Source organism: Lathyrus oleraceus, chromosome 5 (genome assembly GCF_024323335.1).
Source record: "Lathyrus oleraceus cultivar Zhongwan6 chromosome 5, CAAS_Psat_ZW6_1.0, whole genome shotgun sequence".
NCBI classification, from domain to species: domain Eukaryota; kingdom Viridiplantae; phylum Streptophyta; class Magnoliopsida; order Fabales; family Fabaceae; genus Lathyrus; species Lathyrus oleraceus.
In genome coordinates this window covers 358,996,003-359,002,782 of record NC_066583.1, presented here as the reverse complement: position 1 = coordinate 359,002,782, position 6,780 = coordinate 358,996,003, and positions in this window count along the sequence as shown.

The following is a 6,780-nucleotide window of genomic DNA, read 5'->3' as shown; positions in this document are numbered from 1 at the left end:
TTCATGACATTCAACGGGCTTGGTGGTACATGCACCTTATCAGCATAGATTTGACACTTATGGCACTTCCGAGCATATTTGAAGCAATCGGATTCCATAGTCATCCAATAATATCCGGCCCTCAGCAATTTCTTCGACATTGCATGACCACCAGCGTGGGTACCAAACGAACCCTCGTGCACTTCTTGCATTAACAGGTCTGCTTCGTGTCTATCCACGCATCTGAGCAAGACCATGTCAAAGTTCCGTTTGTACAGCACATCATCCTGATTCAAGTAAAAGCTTCCAGCAAGCCTTCTCAGGGTCTTCCTATCATTCTTCGACGCACCCTCAGGATACTCTTGAGTCTTGAGGAAGTTCTTGATGTCATAATACCACGGCTTATCATCAATAGCATTAACAGACTCGGCTGCAAACACATACGCAGGCCTCTCGAGTCGATTTACCGCAACATGTGGCACCTGGTTCCACCAATGAACCTTTATCATAGAGGATAAAGTAGCCAATGCATCAGCCATCTGATTCTCGTCCCGGGGGACATGATACAACTTCACCGTCTTGAAGAACGTCAGTATTCTTCTGGTGTAATCTCTATACGGAATCAAATGTGGCTGGTTTGTATTCCAATCTCCATTGACCTGATTGATCACTAGAGCTGAATCTCCAAATATGTCGAGTGTTTTGATCCTCAGATCAATGGCTTCTTCTATCCCCATGATACAAGCCTCGTACTCAGCTTCATTGTTGGTAATGTCGAAAGTCAATCTAGCAGAGAAAGGTATATGAGCACCTTTGGGATTGATCAACACTGCCCCAACACCGTTACCGTTCATATTCACAGCCCCATCAAACATCAGTGTCCACTTGTCATCAGGATCCGGTCCTTCCTCGACAAGCGGCTCTTCACAGTCTTTCGTCTTTAGATACATGATGTCTTCATCAGGGAATTCAAACATCATTGGCTGATAATCGTCGATCGGTTTTTCGGCAAGATAGTCTGACAGAATACTACCCTTGATGGCCTTCTGTGACGTGTACTGAATGTCATATTCTGTTAAGATCATCTGCCAACGGGCAACACGTCCGGTGAGAGCTGGCTTCTCAAAGATGTATTTCACAGGATCCATCCTAGAAATCAACAGAGTAGTATGGTTCAACATATACTGCCTTAGTCGGCGAGCAGCCCAGGCCAAAGCACAACAAGTTTTCTCGAGCAGTGAATATCTTGTTTCACAGTCGGTAAACTTTTTGCTTAGGTAGTATATGGCATGCTCTTTTCGACCAGACTCGTCATGCTGACCCAATACACACCCCATTGAAGTCTCGGTGACTGAAAGGTACATGATCAGTGGTCTCCCAGGAACTGGAGGGATCAGGATTGGAGGTTTCTGTAAGTACTCCTTGATTTTGTCAAAAGCTTTCTGACAGTCATGATTCCATTTGATCGCCTGATTCTTTCTGAGTAGTTTGAAAATTGGTTCACATGTGGCAGTTAGATGAGATATGAACCTTGCAATGTAGTTCAACCTCCCTAAAAACCCACGGACTTGCTTTTCCGTCTTCGGTTCAGGCATCTCTTGAATAGCTTTGACTTTAGCTGGATCAACCTCAATCCCTTTCTCACTGACAATGAAGCCTAAGAGCTTCCCGGATCTCACCCCAAACGTACACTTGTTCGGGTTCAGCCTCAGTTTGAACTTGACCAGTCTGTCGAATAACTTCTGCAAATTTACCAGGTGCTCCTCTTCTGTTTGCGACTTCGCAATCATATCATCCACGTACACTTCGATTTCGTTGTGCATCATGTCATGAAAGAGAGTCGTCATTGCCCTCTGATAGGTAGCACCGGCATTCTTCAGCCCAAATGGCATCACTTTGTAGCAGAACGTGCCCCAAGGTGTAATGAATGTCGTCTTTTCCATGTCCTCTGGCGCCATCTTGATCTGGTTGTAGCCTGAGAAGCCGTCCATGAAAGAGAATACCGAGGACTGAGCCGTATTATCCACCAATACATCAATGTGAGGTAATGGGAAATCATCTTTCGGACTCGCTCTGTTCAAATCCCGGTAATCGACACACATCCTGACTTTGCCATCCTTCTTTGGCACGGGAACAATGTTGGCAACCCACGGTGGGTAACTTGTAACAGCCAGGAAACCTGCGTCCCACTGCTTCTGAACCTCTTCTTTGATCTTGACAGCCATATCAGGACTTGTTCTGCGAAGCTTCTGCTTGACTGACGGGCACTCTTCTCTGAGAGGTAACCGATGCACCACAATGTCTGTATCCAGCCCAGGCATATCTTGGTATGACCAGGCGAATATTTCCACATATTCTTTCAGCATCTCGATTAGCCTCCTCTTGACAGAGTCTTCTAAAGCAGCCCCGATCTTGATCTCTCTTCTGGCGTCCTCGGTACCCAGATTAACAACTTCCAACTCCTCCTGATGAGGTTGGATGACCCTTTCCTCCTGCTTCAGTAATCTGACCAATTCTGCAGGGAGTTCACAGTCTTCCTCACTCTCCTCTTCAGCTTGGTAGATGGGATTGTTGAAATCATACTGAGCTATAACAGAGTCGTTCACAGTGGATGCCAAAAGATCATCTCTGCATGTTTAATGTTTTTTTTTTAGAAAAAGATTTTAATAAAGTCACAAAAAACAAAAACATTGCCATTTTTATTGTTTTGAAAAAGTGAGAAACAGAAAAACAGAAAATAGAAAGACAGAGATCTCAAAATTTGATTGAAAAACGTCCTTTATTTATAAACATTGTAAAACATGATGTGGCCCTACAATGAACTACTACGCCTTGGGCAGAACGTAGGGTTTTCATGCAAAAATGAAAAAACAAAAGAAAATTACTCTGTCAGTAGAGTAACTTGGACCACTTCCTCAGCCGTCCAATTGTTGATGACCTCGCCTGGTGCACAAGGGCGGACCCAGACATCCAAATCATGATCACTATCTTCACCATCAGTAGCAAAGACATCTCCATGGTTCATCAGCCCAGCGCTGGTGAAGGTGCTCGGACCTGCTTGTATGCTCTGCTCTGCTTGGAGAGGCTCGTACCCAATGCCGAATTTGTCTTCTTTAATTGGCAAGTCAACCATCTTGCCCCAGCCTTCTGCTTTGCCAGAGTCAACCACCTCCTTGGCCTGCTTGTATGACGAAATTGAAGCACCCGGCTTCCTCTGCTCAGCACAAGCAACCCCTTCCAACGCCACAGTCTCGAATGCCTGGCACAGGGTTTCGTGGATCTCGCCATCCACCTCAACATATTTGAATGAGGAGAGATGACTCACCAGAATCTCCTCTTCACCACAGACGGTCACGATCTGACCGTTCCAGACATATTTGAGCTTCTGATGGAGAGTCGACGAGACCGCTCCAGCTGCATGAATCCAAGGACGCCCCAACAAACAGCTGTAAGCAGGCTGAATGTCCATCACATAGAAAACAATGTCGAACACCTCCGGACCTATCTTCACCGGCAATGTGACTTCACCAAAGACAGAACGCTTGGATCCATCAAATGCACGAACTATCAGGTCACTGGGAGTGAGCACGACTCCCTCGACATCGATCTTCTTCAGTATCTGCTTGGGCAGGACATTCAGGGACGACCCGGTGTCCACTAGCACATGTGATAAAACAGCTCCCTTACACTCCATAGTGATGTGCAAGGCCTTGTTGTGATTGCGACCCTCAGGCGTTAGGTCTAGGTCAGTGAAACCCACACCGTGCCTGGTACTCACATTGGCTAGTACACCCTCTAGCTGGTTGACCGATATCTCTTGCGGGACATATGCCATATTCAGCATCTTCAGCAAAGCATCCCGATGTGCCTCAGAACACATCAGCAAAGAGAGTATCGAAATCTTTGACGGAGTTTGGTTGAGCTGATCTACTATCTTGTAGTCGCTCTTCTTGATAATCTTCATAAACTCCTCAACATCTTTCTGAAAAGAACCCTCAGCCTCCTTTTGAGCCGGTTCTTCGTCAACCACTGCTTGTTTGCCCTTAGCTCTTGCGGATGCCTCAGCATTAGCATCCCTCAAAGGCTGAGGAGCAAACAGTCGTCCACTCCTTGTGAAACCTCCCTGTCCTCCAACATTGTCCACCACAGGACTTGCAACAGCAGGAATTCTCACAGGAGCACTGATTGTAACTGGCGCTTGCACAGCTGGTCTTGCCTGGTTACCAGCCCTTCTATCACGGCGATAGGCGTCATCATATCTCCATGGCACAGCTCTACTATTTTCAACTTGTCCTCTGCCGGACGCCACAATAGTAGTAGGTGCACGGATGGTTACCGGTGTTGGGATGGTAACCGGAGTATTGCTGGTTGTGGGTGCACTGACAGTCCCACGCCCTCGTCCTTCAGACGGCTTATAAAAAATAGTGACAGTAGACACTGCCCCATTATCTCTAGTAGCCCGGCTGAACTGCAAACAGCCTTCGTCCATTAACCTCTGAATACCAGTCTTCAACTGGTCACAACCGTTGACAGCCTCTGAACAGCCCAAACATTCTTCCATACAGCCCGGGTCAACACCCCCCTTCAGCAAACGACCCTTGATTATTAACAAAGAAGTCTGAACTTCATCAACATTCATAATCAAGTCTTCAGCTTCTCCATCTTCAATATTGTTGACCCTATGCCCGCCATGCTGAGGCATAGGATTGTTTACCACATTCGGAACTGGAGAGAAGTTGATCGCCTTAGCATCGATCAAGTCTTGAACCTTGTGCTGCAAAGCTCGGCATCTTTCAATATGGTGGTCTGGTGCCCCAGAATGAAAGTCACAGCGGACATTTGCGTCATAGCCTGGAGGCAGCACAGTAGGAGTCGCCATTGTACGCAATTCTACGAACCCTAACCGGAGTAGTTCGGGTAGTAGCTCTGCGTAAGACATAGGTAGAGGATCAAATCTTCTATCAGGATTCAACCTCTGTCTCTGCTGAGGCTGGAAAGGACGTTGTTGTTGTTGCTGCTGTTGTTGAGGTCGTTGCGGTTGTTGTTGAACTCTCTGTTGTTGTGGACGAGGTTGAGGTGCAGGAATAGTCACTGCGGCCACTGGACGATACTGGTCCCTATTTGTATTAGCTCTGTACGCACTCCCTCTGTGCTGTACAGCATTGGTCTCTCCTTCTCTACGGCGAGGTGCCCCAGAGAAGGGTTTCTTTGAAGAAGATGAGGAACCAGCATCATGGATCCTCCCAGCCTTGATCAGACTCTCTGTTCTTTCGCCGCAGATAACGACGTCAGAAAAACTTCCGAATGGGCAGCTTCCCATCCGGTCCATGTAAACACCTTGCAGAGTGCTAATGAACATGTCAGTCAACTCCCTTTCCAGCATAGGGGGTTGAACTCTAGCAGCTAGTTCACGCCACCTCTGGGCGTATTCCTTGAAACTTTCATTGTTCTTCTGACAAAGACTCTGCAGCTGAGTCCTTGTCGGAGCCATGTCCATATTATGCTTGTACTGCCTGAGGAACGCCTCACCCAGGTCTCTCCAGCATCTGATGGAATCCCGCTTCAACTCCATATACCAATCCAAGGACGCCCCAGATAGGCTGTCTTGGAAGAAATACATCCACATTTTTTCATCGTCAGTGTATGCGGATATTTTTCTGTAATATGCCTGCACATGGGTGCGAGGGCAGGAGGTACCGTTGTATTTGTCAAATGACGGCGCCTTGAATTTATGCGGGATTCTGAGTCCTTCAACCAATCCCATGTTGGTAACATCAAAACCGAGGGAGTTTTGACATTCCATCGCCCTGATTTTCTCAGCAAGGGCCTCCACTTTGCGATCTCTCGCATCATTTCTACCCAAGATGTCGTCGTCTTCACTGAGCATAGTAAACAAATCCTCTTGTCTGTCAACAATAGGAATTCTATTACGGGTTGGAACATGAATGGCTCTGGCACTAACAACATCCGGAGCAATCGGTTGACCGTCAACTCGGATACCCCTCAACTCTTCGCCCACAGCATAATTGTTGACGGGAATAGCAGCAGCAGGGACCTCAGGAACTGGGTTTCCTTCTTGCAGAGGCTGGTTGGGCGGTGGCAATGCAGCTTCTTGCCTCTGAACCAGTGCTCGAAGCTCTTCCTGGCCTTGTGCGACCCCTTGCATCATATGAATGAATTGGGCCATGCTAGCCCTCATCTCAGCTAACTCGGCTTGAACCTGATCCATGTTGCGTTGATGGTTGAGCCTCGTTGAGTAGCGGTGCGGCCTTTGGTCAGCTATCCTGTCTGGACACAGGAATCAAAGTGAGAAGACGGCCTGAGAACACCTGTTATGCAAATGAGATGAGTATGATGCATGCAATGCTCGTGCAAATGCTTTGTTTTCAAGGAACCCTTAGGGTATTATTTGTAATATTTTGAATATTTACACATTTTAATTGCTCATGGAAATATTTCATTCAATATATTGAGACAAAGAAATACAGCTTTTTTGATTCATTACAAAGAGAAAAGGTAAATGACATCCTACGGATCCCTAGAAGCTCGGGATGCTGGAAGACGGGAAGTGCACAACTTCTTGATCTCCCTCTCGTAGGCAGCCTCCATGTCAGCTTTCTCTTTTGCAAGTCGATCGTACTTCCTCTTCCAGAATTTGGATGACTGAGGAAGCAGAGAAGTCCAAGTGTCGTTCGGATCGTCGATCACTCGGTGCTCGAGAAATTCAATCATAGCATCCTTCTCCTTGAGCTGCTGCAGCAATTCCTCCCTCTCACGGATCCAGGCACGCGAAAGGTCCTC